Genomic DNA, 16,539 nt, shown 5'->3' with positions numbered 1-16,539 from the left:
AGCGCGAGGCAATGACTTCAAAACTTTATCGGTGAAATGCCGAGCGCCTGGTAACGCCACACTTGTGGAAGCTATCACCTCTGCTGGCTCCGCTGATTCAGCGATGGTGGAACCACCCGTCAAGTGAAGTGAGCACAGCCTACAGCAGTTTGCGCACTTTTTTTTCTTTTTGTATTAACTGCCGTTATGAACACCTTGCACCTGATAAGATATCACTCCACAACCTTTGTTGCTCCCATTGTGTTGAAAAGGCTCATGTCGCGTCATTGAAATCTCTAGCCAATTTTTTTGCTCCAGAGCAAGAACGCCTACTTTAAGTTCTGTATATTCAATTAAAAAAGCAGAAAAACATCTGTGCAGATTATGCTGAGGATCAGCAACGTTTCATGGGGAATGCAAGAAAGGAAAATGCGCGGGTGCTCTCAGCCCCGTTACCAAGACTTCTGAACAGTGGTATATTTCACTTGTTTACTGGTTCCATTTCTTTCTGAAAAAAGAACCGCTTGCGGTAGTGCAGCATCAAGCTCAGGACATCTTTATCTGTGCGATGCAGCCTTAGACTACTTGGTTAATTGGCTGCAGCGTGACCTGTATTTGTGACAGTACGCAATGACTTATAGCCGTATAGCGTGAAATGTGGTAATCGTGTTCTGAAAGTGTTAAGTTTGGAAATTTTCCTGTTTTTCCTTTCGACAGATGCGGCATTGAACAAAAGGAAACCCTTTATCTGTTTCATTTTAGACAAAAAGAAAAGACTGAATATGTAATTATTCAAAAAGGTAGCCATAATTACTTTATTTTCTTCTTCCCTCTCATTAGGTGGCCTTAATCACGTCTTCTTGTACGTTGTCTAATATGTCCGATATTTAACGTGTGCGAAGCTTAGGTCGAGTCTCCAAATTTCGGCGTGGGCAGTGCAGAGTGTACTGAAAACACACTAGCACAACTGCGAAAGCTCATGCAGCCGAAAAAATGTTTTCACAATCTTGGGGCAAGCTCACCAACACCGGGCAGTGTGGCTTTGAAAACCTATACACGCAGTGGTCAGTGCTGCTTCAAGCGGGAACTTGCATAAGAGTCAACATTAAAAGCTAGCTTATTTTGCACAGCTCGTCGTGAAAACCTTTTTGAGCCCCACTTGTCCGGCCTACTTAGTAACCACGTTAAGACAGATGGAATCACAACTCCCTAGTCTACCTAGGCTCATCGAGTATTATGTAGAATAGCGGATGCTTTTGCAGGTACCCCAATCCTGGCTCTCTGTCGCTTCGAACACAGTCGGCTTCCAAACCACACGAAATATGACGTTACGAAGCAGCGGCGACAAGGGCGACGTAGCTCTGACAAGAGCAGCAGTACTAAAAGTAGGAATAAAACACTAATTTCTCTATACTCACTGTGCACAAGTAGAGGATCGTCTGCACAAATTTCAGGCTGGTCATGGCTGCCGAATATCTTCTTCTGCTTCACAGCTTGCACGCTCCGAATGAAAAAAAAAACGCGTGCTGCACGCGGCTACCAGTTTCTATAGGAAAAGGTTTGTGTTTGCTGAGAGAACAAAAGCTGTTGTTGAAGGCAGAAAAAAAAAAGTTATGGTAAGAACGTCGATTCAGACTTCTCGCAGGCAGATATTCCAAGAGGCCAAAAATAGCAGTAAAACAAGCGTCAAAATGTGTTGCTGTGTACGCTTGAAATACGGCGAATACAGCCATCTTGTTTATTAAAAGACCTCGTAGAGCCATATCATCATGTCACCTAAGCGTACTGAGCAATCTAGGGAGACCATTAAAAAGCATGCCACTCACATATAGCGGAACGTAATTTTAAAAGCCAGAAAAAAAATCACAGCAGTGCGCCCTATACAGGGTAAACACGCTAACTTTAGCCAAGGGTTAAAAAATAAAATATTTAAGGTAGGCAAGGGAAACCACTTACATACATCCAACAACCGGCTTGCGCATCATAGGCAATTTTACGTTTTGCAATTAATTAATTAGCAATTAAACTAATTTTTCTAAATGCGTAAATATTGACTTTAGACAGAAAATGTGAATGGCAAAGTTGGAGAGAACCTTAAGAAACCCCCATTCCATTTATTTTCTGTAGAGAAAACCTCACGCGTATCTTTTCTGAGCTCCAAAGAAAGCCCGCGAAATACAAAAAAGTCACGTGACTAGCGCATTCGCGCGCCACGATCGTGCCGCTCTCAGCCGTGGCTTGAGTGAACGAAATCAGCTGCTGGCAATGCGCGACGACCTCAATGCGCCGGCATGCCGATATGCCAACGGTGGTTGCGATGCCCGCGCACGCCAGTCTGCAAGCGTGACGGCGCAAGTTGCAGCGAACGCGCCGGACATTGTGAGCTATCAAATGGCAAAGGTTACAAACACAAATGCGACCAGTTTTATTCGCCACTGAGAGGCAACAGAAGATAGGCAGGTTTTTTACTCATCTTCTTTTGCCTCTCAGTGGCGAATAAAACTCGTCGCATCTGTGTTTGTCGCCTTCGGCCATTTCATAGCTCACAATGCCCGGCGCGTTCGCTGCAACTTGCACCGTCACGCTTGCAGACTGGCGTGCGCGGGCATCGCAACCACCGTTGGCATATCGGCATGCCGGCGCATTGAGGTCGTCGCGCCTTGCCAGCAGCTGATTTCGTTCACTCAAGCCACGGCTGAGAGCGGCACAATCGTGGCGCGCGAATGCGCTACTCACGTGATTTTTTTTGTATTTCGCGGGCTTTCTTTAGAGCTCGGGAAAAAGACACACGTGAGGTGTTCTTTACCGCAAATAATTGGAATGGGGGTTTCTGAAGGTGCTCTCCAACTTTGCCATTCACATTTTCTGTCTAAAGTCAATATTTACGCATTTAGAAAATTAGTTTAATTGCTAATTAATTAAATGCAAAACGAAAACTCGCCTATGATGCGCAAGCCGGTTGTTGGATGTATGTAAGTGGTTTCCCTTGCCTACCTCAAATATTTTATTTTTTAACCCTTGGCTAAAGTCAGCGTGGACACCCTGTATACGTTAAAGCACTTTGCCAATACCGGGCTTCGTAGCACTTTATATTTCACTTTATTCCCCTACGGCTTTTAAATGAACGGGGTGGATCACATCCTCTCCCGCAGATGGCGCACTTTGATGGGAGTAAAACGAAAATGCCTGTGTGCAATACGACCTCGGTGAGCGTCAAAATACCCCAAGTGGCTCTTAACCGGAGCAATCTACTCCCGCGTATACCATAGGCCCCTGCGGACCTTGCGACATAAACCCCGACATACCACGCTTCCCATACCATGCCATAGCATATCATAGATACCATAACACACTGTTAGCAAAAAAACACCCAAAAGGGAGTAAATGGCTTCTCCTCTAACGCACACTCAAAAGGAGGTTTTTTTTTACTCCACATGTATGGCGTTTTTTATTCACTCCCTTACATAATGGAGGTGTTAAGCTGTGAAAAGGGAGCAAATTTTTTACTCCCTTATAGAAATGGAGCCCGAAAATGGCGTGATGTATACAGTTTATTTATCCTCATTCTGGCTCATACAGTGACAGCGGCGGAAACGGGCGGTAGCTCTGCGGGCCGCCGGCAACCCAACTTGGGAAACTGGGCTGCCCTAATGTAACTCCGCGTCCCGCTTTCTATTCGCCGTCTGCAAGCCCAGCGGCGGCGTAGGCGTCAGAAGTCATCTGCTTGTCGTCTCCCTTTGCTGTAACAGCTCGTTTGGTTGGCTGTGTTTGTAGATAAAGGGATGCAACATTTGTGGGAATCCTGGCTTCCCGCCGTTGCCTTTGCGCGGCTGTTGCCGGCTTCCCGCGTTGTTTCTCCTCTTTCCCTTGCTCCCGCCTCAGGCGGTGGACAGGCGGCTAGGTGACTAATCACTGTAATTTGGTCACAGCTCCGCCCCGGCTCCCCAAGGGCCTTTGCCATTGGCGCCTTTTGACGGGAATTCGGGACTCGCTTGGGCGGCCGCGCGCCGCGCGACCGTCCGAGCGGAGCCCAGAGAGAGATCCCTCCGAGGCAGCGTAAGGTGCGTACGCTACTGTTTGTCCGAGCCGGCCTTTGCCGTTCGTACCAGTGCATAATCGAGCTCGTCCGCACGTGTCCTCTCACCTGCAGCGGCTCGAGCCTGTCCAACGGGGTCCAGCGACCTTTGACAGGCGTACCTTGCGTTGATTGCCCACTCTCTCTCGCAACCGGCCCAACGGTCGACACGAGAGAGATCACAGCACTGCCACGGGGACCTTCTCCTGAAGCGGCGTGCTAGCGGCGCGCATTGCTCTAATCGCTTCGTGCGCGCAGCGAAGCCTTGCTCCTCGCGCGCCCCAGGGACGGGGTGACTATTGAGTGTTTGTGTATCAGCTGAAGGACGACGTGAATAAACGTCTCCTTTGTGAACTTGGAGGCCTATTTCTTTGCGGCGAATCGCTCTCCTCCCAGCGGAGGTTGAGTGCGCCGCAGCGGTGCCCCAGGGTGTGTGTGGTGACGGCTGATCGGGGCCCTTGGCTCGCGCGAAGCCCGAACCCGCGGTGGTTGGTTGGTTGCCTGTGTCCACTCAGAAACCCACAACTGACGCCCAACGTGCTAAGTCATTGGCGCTTACGCCTTTGATGGCACGTTAGCCGAGCAGGTCGCCTTGCCGATCACGCTTGCGCAACATGTCTACCACACCCAGCGGGGCACTCGGCAGCTACATGTCGGCTCCCTACGGAGTTGTAGCGTCGTTTGATCCGCTGGCTGCTGTTCCTTCGAACAGCCAGACACCGGGGTTGACCGCGGCCCCCATTGGGGTTTACGGCGACACAACCCAAAATGTCGACCACGCGGCTCCCATTGGAGCTGTATCGGAAGCACCCTGCGGTGCATCCGTTGGTCACAGGCCTCAGCTATGCAAGCTTTCCGCCCAGTGCGAGAGCAGTTCGTGTGACTCTGCCGCAACCGGGAGTTTCGATCAGCAGCAGCCGTACCCCGCGAGCAGTCAATTCTGCTCTGGGAACGGCGAGGCGCTGGCCCGGTTCCCTGTTGAAACAGGGCCGCTCATCGAACTAGGAGCCTTGCCTCTCTCGTTCGTGCAGCCCGCCCAAACCTCCACTGAGGCTGGGGCACAGTCGCTGCTAGCCAGTGCTGCCCAGTTGATCCAGTCGCTGTCAGGGGCGGTTGGGACGCCTTTGGCCACGCCGAAGGTGTCTCACCCCGCGGTCAAGTTGCCCATGCCAACATACCGCGGGTATGATGACCTACTCAGCGCCCGGAATTTCCTTGAGTCCCTCACCCGTTACCAGAGAAGTATGGGTCTCACTGAGCAGGTGGTGCTTGCACACATCATCCCCGCAGCGCTGACTGACACGGAAGCTCGGTGGCATCGGCTTTCCGGCCACCGGGCAGCGACTCTCGAGGAGTTCCGTGCAGCATTCCTGCGCGAATTCCTGCCCGCTGACTACGAGCGTAGGATGCGGCGAGAGCTGGAGCTCCGTACCCAGGTTCCGAATGAGTCGCTGCAAGAGTATGTTCGTGCGATGGAACACCTTTTCTCAACCGCCGAGCGCAGATGATCGAACGAGGAGCGTGTCAAAAGGACGATCAGGCAGGCACATCCGACCTTTTCGGCTTACCTGCGCGGCGGCCGATTCCGAGATTTGGAGGAGCTGGCCGCCGAGGCAAAGCACATTCAAGGCGACATTCTCGCCGCGCGCGCCTATCGTCCGCCACCGCCGGAAATCGAGGCCCTTGAGCCAGGCTGTGCATGGAGAGGGGCCTTGCCCTTACCCAACCGGCGACCACCCGCACAACCTGCCTTTGCAGCTGCTAGCGGGCAAAACGAAGCATGGGAGTTGAGCGACAGAGCTCTCGATCCCTACTCGTACGGGAGACGGGCACTGCGCTGCACCGTTTTCCGAGCCCCATGCTGATGGGCGCCAAGCGCTCCAACGCACAGCGGAGGGGGAAAGCCGACTCGGCCGACCCTTTGGTCGTGCAGCGGGCGGACCCAGGCAGGGAGAGGCGCCATTGTCACGCGACCAAGCTCGCGGCGTGTGCGCTGTTTCCGCTGCCAAGAGAGGGGCCACTTAGCAAGAGAATGCACCGTGTACTATAGCCAGGCGTCTTGCGAGGCAGGGAAACGGCGGCGGGGGTCGGTCATAAAAGGACGACTGGCCCAATCTTTGCTAATTCCCTCTGCGTACAGAGCAAGCTGCCTTGCTAATGCGCACGCGCCGTTTATTCCGGTCACCATTGCTGGCCGCGAATTTTCGGCGTTACTGGATACGGGAGCCAGCGCTTCCTTGTTCAGTGAAGAGGTGTTATCCCACTTGCAAAAGCACTCTGTGCGCTTGCGGGACTGCCGTACGGCATTCAACCTTGCGAAAGGCGTGGCCCATTCGGCTGCCGCCGCGAGGCTGGCTGTCAGATCAGAGAGCGGACGAGACGCACGCGTTTCATCCATCTCCCAGGGCTCAGTGTGCCCATGATTCTCGGACGGGACTTCCTCCTGAAAACCGGGATCGTGGTGGACATTGCGAATGGCGGCTGCCGCAACGGACCATTTTCCCAGCTTAAGCCGTTCATCAGCCCACCGGCTTCAGTATCTGCCTGCGCAGTGAAGGCGTTCGGAGAGTGCCACGCTCAGCGGACAGGGCCACGCCCTTGTGTCGAGCGTTCCGTCGTTGAGCCTCCCCTTTGGGACCGAGCAGCGCGGCACGACCAGGCACCACACCCGCTGGCCGCCTGTGCGGTAGCATTGGATGACACACAGAAGGTTCGTTTGACAGCGCTATTGCGTCAGTACGATGACCTCTTCACGGATCAACCTGGCTGTACCACTTTAGTGAGCCACAAGATCCACACTGGAGAGGCGCTTCCTTTGAAGTTCAACCATAGACCCGTCGGCCTTGCGAAAAGGCAGGTGATTGATGGGTTGCTGGATGAGATGCTGTCGGCAGACATTATCCGTCGCTCGTCCAGCGCTTGGGCGTCTCCGGTTTTGTTGGTGCCTAAGAAAGATGCCAGCCACTGTTTGTGTGTGGATTATCGCCGTCTGAATGCGCTGACTCGCAAGGATGCCTATCCGCTCCCGACGATCAGCTCAATCGGTACTTTTACACGCTAGATGCCTCCAAAGGTTACCTACAGGTCCAGATGGCTGACACTGACCGGTCTAAGACCGCGTTCACGTGCCACAGAGGGCTGTTCGAGTTCACTCGTATGCCCTTGGGTCTCTGCAATGGTCCTGCGACTTTTCAGAGGCTCATGGACCGCGTCCTGGGGGAAGCGAAATGGTCCCACGCCATGTGCTACCTGGACGATATCGCGATTTATTCACGAACCTTCGATGAGCCCTTAGGCCACATTGCAGACGTGCTCGAGAGGGTACGGGCTGCTGGGATGACTTTGAATCCTGCGAAAGCCCAAATAGCGCGGATCCGGGTTCAGTTACTAAGGTTCACGCTGGGCGAGGGCTCCATTGAGCCTGATGGGGAGAAACTTCGAGCCATACTCGAATTTCCCGCGACCAAGGACGTACGCGGCCTCCGCCGTTTTCTGGGAATGGCCAATTTTTATCGGCCGTTCATCCCGTCCTCTGCCCGCGTGCAGGCACCCTTGACCAAGCTCTTGGGAAAGACTGCAGCGTGGCGATGGGGGCCCGAGCAAGAGCGATTCTTCGCCTCCTGTCTAGTGTCATTGCCGAGACAGCGCAGCTCAGGCTACCCGACCTGACCAGACAGTTCGTAGTCCAGACTGACGCGAGCGATCTGGGTTTAGAAGCAGTTCTCCTACAGGAATTCGATGGCGTGCTGCAACCGCTGGCCTTTTCCAGCCGCTCCTTGCTGCCCTCGGAGAGGAATTATTCCGTGACAGAGAAGGAGTGCGCCGCCATCGTGTTTGCACTGCGCAAATTCGACGTCTACCTTGATGGAACGCAATTCTTGGTGCAGACAGACCACAGTGCGCTCAGTTGGCTGATGCGGCTCCCCGAGCCTGCGGGTCGGCTGGCGCGCTGGGCTCTCCTGATTCAGCATTACGACTTTTCGGTGCAGTATCGAAAGAGGAGCACGAACGTGGTAGCTGACGCGCTATCCCGTGCCCCACTCGCCAGCGGCGCCTTGACGCCGGTAAGCGGAGGGGGCGAAACAGCGGACGAGCCGCCGGGCGGCAAGGAGGGGGAGCCCGCAAACGGGTTAACCCATTCCGCTAGCCAGGCAAGCAGCGCTTCGCAAAGCGGACGAGAGGCAAAGCTCTTCGTGAGCGCCTCGGAGGTTCCGACGCGAACGGAAATTTTGGCTGCAAACCTGAGTGGGGACGAGACCAGGCTCCCCTCTGGGATGACTGGAATCGTTTTCAGCCGCAAAGAGCTACTGAAATCCCAGCAAAATGACCCCTTTTGTCGCGAGATGAGCGACGGTCTCAGGGAGACGGAGCGCCGTGACGCGACTGGTATTGTAGCGGGCGCAGGGGGGCAGAAGCCAGCGTGTGTCGCGGCGAACCCTGGGGATTCATATTTGCTGGACCACGACGGGCTCGTGCTGAAGTACATAGCCACCGATGACGAGTGGATTGATCCGTTCAAGGTGGTTATCCCCAAAACTCTGAGAGGCGCACTGTTGAGATTCTGTCATGACGAACTACTGGCCGGTCATCTGAGTGGTTCCAAAGTTTTTGCAAAACTGAGTCAATCGGTGACGTGGCCCGGCATGAAGCGTGACATTTTCCGCTATTGCCGTTCCTGCCATGTCTGTCAAGCGGTGAAGTCACGGGGTGGCAAGCCGCCTGGAATGATGAAACCGATTGACAGTGTGCATCCGTGGCAAACGGCCACCAGCGATTTGATGGAGCCTTTCCCCAGAAGCAAGCAGGGGTTCATTTGCCTGATGGTAGTCGCTGACCATTTTTCCAAATGGGTTGAGTTGTACCCGCTTCGTAAAGTATCAGCATGAGCGGTCCTGGATAAACTCGAGGAAGTGTTCTGTCGGTTCGGCTTTCCGGAAAGACTGATCACGGACAATGCGTCCTATTTCACCGCTCGGGTGTTCGGTAACACGTGCCGTTCCCTCGTAATCGAGCACTACACCACTTCACTCTACCATCCCCAGTCCAACTTGACCGAGCGAATCAACCGACCGCTCAAGCCAATCCTGGCGGCCTTTGCCGAGTGTCAAAAGGATTGGGCAGACCATTTGAGTGAGTTCGCGTTCGCCATTCGAACAGCTGAGTATCGCTCGACTGGTTTCTCTCCCGCCTTCCTCAATTTCGGGGCGGGGCTGGCGAATCCGATGTCAAACGTCATGCAGAGCCAGCTCGGGGATGAGCAGACGCGGCAGACTGCTCTGCTTATGCGTCGACGCTTCGGGACCGGCTTGGTCGGGCTCTCAACAGAGCAAGGCAGAGTTTGGCGGCAGTCAGAGCCCAACAGAAGGCTCAATATGACCGCAAGCACCGCCGCCTGACTTTTCAGGTGGGTGATCTTGTCCTGAAGCGCAACCACGTTCTTAGCGATGCGAGCAAGGGGTTCTCAGCCTCGCTCGCTCCTAAGTGGTCAGAGTGGTCAGAGTGTGGTCGCCACTCGCGTACCTGCTGGAGGATCCCCTTACGGGGAAAACCAGCCGTGCCCACATCGCTGACTTGAAGGCCTACGCGTCACGGTCTGACGAGCTTGCGCCGGTACCCATTGGTATCAAAGGGAAGCGCAAAGGCACAACTGGTGCTGCGGAACGCAAGCGTACGGAGCACCGGTACAATCTGAGGCGACGGTCACCGGTGTGATTGATGCCGGACGGCGGCGGACTTTTCCGCAACCGAAGGCACGCTTAGCTAGCTGGCGAGCTTTCTCATGAGGCCCTACCCAGGTGAAGCACGGTGTGTTATTTTTTTTTTGTTTGCAGCATGCTCAGTTCCAGCCTTGTGTTTTTATCTATTTATTTATTTATTTGTTTGTGTTAGTCAGCTTTTAGCCCTTTCGTTTCCTGTTTGTTCGTTCTGTTTTCGTTCCAACGTTCCGAGGTGTACATAATCAACATGAGTTTGTGTTGGCTTTCGGTTTTTTTACCAGACTTGTACATAGGCAAACTTCAGCCCGCTCGTGCTTGCTCTTATCTTCTAGAAGCAAAATATGGGTGTCGTTTGTACAGCGCGTCTTTTCTCATTTCCGGCCCGATTGTGGGTGCTTGGCTCGTTAAGGAGGCGTGTCTCGCGGCGCGTGCTTTGTGCGGCCGGTGTGGAGGGTATGGTAGGTGCGGTGTTGAGCGTGAAAGGTGCATCTTTTGACCCCAGCCGCGGCGCCTCGCCGACCGGCGCCGACCGGCGTCCGCGCACTTGCCGGTATATGTGTGTTTGTGGCTGTGTGTGCGCGTAACCATGAGCCGAGGCGACGCCTAAGAGTTGTGCCGTTGTGTGCTTCTGCGAGAGCGCAGGGATGGGAGGGACCCCTCGCTGTTGATGAGTTTAAACATCAGGACGCCGCCGAAAGTCCGGGCCCGTTTCAGCCGGCGTGAAAGGGGTGCACTAACTCTCGTGTGCCCGAACGTGACGTCGTGTCCGAGGGCGCGAGGTTAGTGCTCTGCCGCGGCCCCGTCATCAACGGAAAGAAGACCACCATCAGTCGTCGGCCCTCCCAACCCGTTCAACTTGAAGTCAGCGAGCGGTGAGTCACCGACAGGCCCATTGGGCCGCGCCATCGAATTTTGAGGCTGGCATCCACCCGTCACATAGCTGTACAGTTGTATTCACATCTCCTTGTGTACCGGGTATATAATCTGCATGCTGTTTAGTGTTCTTGAAGCGTACGCAAGTTGTATGTTTGCCTTATTCTCCTTTGTTTGTGCTTGTGTAAGTGTTTTTTTTTATGGCTGGAACTGAAGTGTAGGTTATAGTTTTTTTTGTGTATTGATTTCTTTATTTTGCCGCGTGCTTTACCGATGGGTAGGAGGGCATTTAAGGAGAGGGGGATGTGGGAATCCTGGCTTCCCGCCGTTGCCTTTGCGCGGTTCTTGCCGGCTTCCCGCGTTGTTTCTCCTCTTTCCCTTGCTCCCGCCTCAGGCGATGGAGAGGCGGCTAGGTCACTAATCACTGTCATTTGGCCACAGCTGCGCCCCGGCTCCCCAAAGCCCTTTGCCATTGGCGCCTTTTGGCGGGAATTCGGGACTCGCTTGGGCGGCCGCGCGCCGCGCGACCGTCCGAGCGGAGCCCAGAGAGAGATCCCTCCGAGGCAGCGTAAGGTGCGTACGCTACTCTTTGTCCGTGCCGGCCGTTGCCGTTCGGACCAGTGCATACTCGAGCTCGCCCGTACGTGTCCTCTGACCTGCAGCGCTCGAGCCTGTCCAACGGGGTCCAGCGACCTCCGACAAGCGTACCTTGCGTTGATTGCCCACTCTCTCTCGCAACCGGCCCAACGGTCGACACGAGAGGGAGATCACAGCACTGCCACGGGTACATTCTCCTGAAGCGGCATGCTAGCGGCGCGCATTGCTCTAGTCGCTTCGTGCGCGCAGCGGAGCCTTGCTCCTCGCGCGCCCCCGGGACGGGGTGACTATTGAGTATTTGTGTATCTGCTGAAGGACGACGTGAATAAACGTCTCCTTTGTGAACTTGGAGGCCTATTTCTTTGCGGCGAATCGCTCTCCTCCCAGCGGAGGTTGAGTGCGCCGCAGCGGTGCCCCAGGGTATGTGTGGTGACGGCTGATCGGGGCCCTTGGCTCGCGCAAAGCCCGAACCCGCGGTGGTTGGTGGCCTGTATCCACTCAGAAACCCACACATTATAATCAGTCGTTCAATACTGAGAGGAGGCGCTGGGTAGTTTTCACAGTAATGCACCACTATATATTTGACTAAAAAACACCCCTGATGGTAGTTTGCAATGGCAGTGTTTGTTTCCATATTCACTTCATTAAGGCTTGGTTTTTCACTATGATTGAGGAAAGATGTAACCTCATGAGCTCAATCAAGAATTTAGGGTTGACACTATGTTCTATCACAGTTCCATGTTCATGCAACACATAATCTGCTGCAACACACTGCGAGAACCAGACTGGAAAAAGCCTGTGAGAATTAGGCCTAAGCGGGGGCTGTAACGGGGTGGCGACACAAAGGAAAGTTAGGTATGGTTAGAGCACTGGAGGCCTCACAGGAGCAATTCAATTATGTACCGTACTGTAGCGGAAAACGGCGACAAGCCGATATCTTGTACCGCGGCAGGTGCCCGTGAAGTAGCAGAAGTGAACGGAGATCCAGCGACGATGGTAACCGAGCGGTCTTCACTCACTGCTATTGTCAGACGACCCACCAGAAGCAGACGAGACGCTAGGTGGCGGTGCGGATTGCACAAAATGGTGTTTTTTTTACTCCATTTCGGAACTGGTGGAGTATTTGCCACAATTAACTCCCTTTCTAGACTTGAGTAAATGCTGGTAAATCCTCGTTTTAACTCTAATATTCCCTCATGGGAGTAAAATGGAGGACAGTCCACCTTTTTACTCCCCACTCATAGAGTAAATGTTTTTACCAATGGAGTAAAAAGGGTGGCCGCCACCATTTTTACTCCCTTTTGGGTATATTTTTGTTTACAGTGCATGGCATACCATACCATGCCCACCATGCTCGCCATACCGTGCCATACCATCAGATGCTGGCCCTAGAAATCCGACGCATCAACTCTAAGCGGCTCTTCTTTCTCATTATAGTGAAAACAAGCTTGTTACAGCCTTCCTCGGACATACTTCTGCAACAAAGCTATGACGGCGATGTCCGAATGTGAAGCTGGAACTTTTACTCAACGGAGCAAACGACGATGTTCCGCGCGCTCAGATCCTTCTTGACTAGATCACAATGTAGCCATAGCGTGGCGTCGATTTCGCTAAAAGCGCAAGAAGTGACGCCTCAGGGTTTCAGTATATATGATACGTTGAACCTGCGCTAAAGGATCGCTCCCATTTACTCGCAACCCGTTTACTTACCGCATCTGGCGACACTGGCTGACTGGCCGAAGAGAGTACTGAATAAATTTGGCGACTTTAAATGCAAGTAAAAGCAAATAGTAGTTGTCTCACCGAGCAATTCACACGAAGTTTAATCACGCCACATACGTGGAACACGGAAAGCATCTAGCACTTCAACGGAAGTCAGTATGGCCGACCATTAAGTAAACGTGCAGCATCGACGACAAACGCATGTTGGTGCAGAGAAGAAGCAACAGACGCACCACAGGGTAAACGGTGCTGATTTCAAGTGAACAGTTGGGACACAGAACTCTGAGCAGCTAAGCTTACCTCTTGCGATAGACCGCAACGTACCGCCCAGGAAGTCCAGTGTAGGATGAATTTGGGTCCGTTAAAAAAGAAAAGCAGACATTGCTAAGCTTTGTTGCTTTGGTCATTAATTTCTGTCGAGAGTCGGTTTACCGCGCGTTGTGCTTTGGTACTTTGGCTTTTTCCTTCCACAGCGCCGAGCAGCTACAGTAAAAAAAAGGCGCGCTAAACTTTGCTAAGTACGTACGAAAAGACAGGAGACATTTTTCAACTTCTTTCTTCTCTTTATTACTTTCCACAGAGCACGAGTACGGCCTTGTAGTCGCTAATGTACGTACTGATCAGCTCAATATCTCGTACAATACTGAATGCAAAAGAGTCTGTCAGTACACCCATTTCTGTTTGTCGTTGTCTGTGCTGCGTCCTCTGCGGGCTGTAGGTCGAAGTCGCGCATCTCTTCTAATAGGTACTCATGCATGGCTCTTCGCGATAGGGAATACAGCTCGTTCGGTCGAAAAGCCATCTCCGTAAACTGGGCACCTATGATTAACCAGAAAGCCTCAAAAACGTGACGGAAATATTTGAAGGCGTTTCAAATGAAAAAACTTCGCTGTCAGTGGGCACGACCGGACGATTTCCCCGTCCAGCGATATCAGGTGGACAGCTACGGAATTTAAATATTTATACAGAAAGAGCGTTGACTCCCATTGGCGGAAAAGAACTAGAAAGCTAACCAGTAAGTATGCAGGAGACAAAATAAAAGAGGAAGAAATGGCATCAAACTACAGGCGAAAAATGAGGAAGGTAAAAAATGGATCATTTCAATGAAAAAGAAGCATAGTGTAGAAATGTATAGACAATGAATCTACATAACTGCAGCGTAAAAAATGACGAGCACAAAGAAAGAAACCCCTACGACACGGACAAACGCAGCGTTTGTCCGTGCCCTAGGTGTTTTTTCCTTTGTGCTCGTCATTTTTTACGCTGCAGTTATGTGCAAGCAAAGTAACCAACTTGCCCAAAAGCTCGTTTTACTAAATAGACAATGGAAAGGGCGGATCAGGAAGGTATCGTTCTATGATAACTCAAGAGGCAGTGGCGTACTCTCTGAAGCTAGATCAGGGTGTCTTTGAACTCGCAGCTACAAAAAGAAATTCAAATACGAAGTTGGCACATGTGCTGTGTGTGGTAAATCTGGCGAAAAAATTGAACGCCTCTTCTCCAATGTGATGGTAACCATTCGGAAGTCGATGCAGGCAGAGCGGCTCTTTCTGAGGCCCCAGGAAGGAATAGCAGGCCGGGGTCACCACACCGCGGGCTGACCTCTCCACCTTTCATTTCGTTGAATTACTTTCTCTCCCTCTCTCAATGGTCATGCAAATAAATCTGCGGTGAAAAGAGTTTGCAAGATTGGTTGGTCACAAGCAGAGAACTGACTTAAAGTTAGAGGTGTAAGACTAGAAAATGGCAAATTTTAAGACCAAGTCATAACACAGTTGAATAAAAATAAATAAAAAAGCCGAGCATGGTGGCAACTGCCACCACCACGTGCGTGCGTGCGTGTGTGTGCGCGTGTGTGTGTGTGTGTGCGTGTGCGTGTGTTTGTGTGTGTGCGTGTGCGTGTGTTTGTGTGTGTGTGTGCGTGTGTGTGTGTGTGCGTGTGTGTGTGTGTGTGTGTGTGTGTGTGTGTGTGTGTGTGTGTGTGTGTGTGTGTGTGTGTGTGTGTGTGTGTGTGTGTGTGTGTGTGTGTGTGTGTGTGTGTGTGTGTGTGTGTGTGTGTGTCAATTAAGAGGGGGAGAGTGAGTTTAACGTCTCACTAACTTTTTACTGTGTTTGGTGTCCAATAATGGCATTGCCGATTTACGCAGTAAAGTTCTGGAGGCCAGAAGGACACATACACCAAGACAGCAAAAGACGTTCCAAGCCGTTTTTAAGTTCCGAACCCTTGTACACTTTCTCGGCGTCCAAACAAGCGACTTGACAACGCCGTTCCCGCCACAACCCTTACCTCTCGGACCACTGGATTTCCTCCGCCAAACACACTAGGTCGCAACTAGGAAACATCAGTCTAGTAAGTTCTCAATGTTTTCTTCATAATATTACCTCCGAGACCATAAATGAGACTAGAAAATGACCACAATCATTTTCTCGATCTGCATGTGCTCTCACATGTCGCGTATAGGTCGCTCCGTCCCTTAGCTCTCAATGGCGAAGCGTGCTATCCACTCCGCCATGCCAGCTCTTTTTTTTCTCTTGAGAGCTGGCATGGCGGAGTGGATAGCACGCTCCTCTCGCACTCCGAAGACTGGGGTTCGATTCCCGGGCTCGACCAATTTCCTACTCGGTTTTATTTATTTATGTGGCCTGACTAGAAAAGCTATTTAGACTAATTCGGTAATTAAGCAATTAAGTAAGCTCAGTCTCACTTGGAGCATCACTATAGAACCCCAGTCTTCGGAGTGCGAGTGGAGCGTGCTATCCACTCCGCCATGCCAGCTCGATGGTTTGGAATGAACAAAGGCGCGTCTAGTGAATACGGTGTCTTCCCTCACTCCCATCCTCCTCCCTTCCCTTCCGGCGAGGTTTATGTGAATTCATGGGTTTCATGAATAAAATAAAAGGAATAAAGTCAAGGAAAGGAAAAATAAAAATAAGAAAATAAACAAAAGCAAAATAAAATTAAGATATGAGAATAGAAATAAGAAAAGGAGCAAAAAAATATGAAAAATCAAAAAGTAAATAAAACAAACAGTGCGCCAGGAAACGCTTTCTCCTTGCAGCACTTTAGAGAGCCAAAGTGCCCCTGAATTTTCATGGGTGTCCACCGAGATATGCGAGGCAGTTACTGCGTATTTGAGACAGTTACTGCGTAATTTCCTTTCCTCAAATACAATGTTCATTTTCTTCATTAGGGGCCCTCTTTGTCTTTCTTCTTTCACTCCCACTTCCTCCCTTCCTCTACGGTGCGATTCAGGTGTCCACGGAGATGACAGAGAATTATTGCGCCATTTCCCTTCCTCAAAAAGCGTTGCGTTTAAAGGGCAAGGCATCGCTCCCAACGGGTGGTGGCGTTCCGTGGACTCCCTGGCAGCGCTACAACACTCTGTCGCGTGCCACTCCTAAAGGCGAAGCTTAAGCGTCATTAATTAGCAGCTAATTAGTATTCAGGCATTAATCAGTAATCGACCATTAATTACTGATTTGTCATCACTTAGTAATTAGTACTGAATTATATGTGACGCCACCAGTGCCACAGAAGCAGTCAAAGTGGTGCGGAAAACGCTTTCGCCTCTACGC

The sequence above is a fragment of the Amblyomma mixtum genome, chromosome 2, assembly GCF_055824585.1.
Source record: "Amblyomma mixtum isolate Tamu chromosome 2, ASM5582458v1, whole genome shotgun sequence".
NCBI lineage: Eukaryota > Metazoa > Arthropoda > Arachnida > Ixodida > Ixodidae > Amblyomma > Amblyomma mixtum.
Note: the sequence above shows the minus strand (reverse complement) of the source record.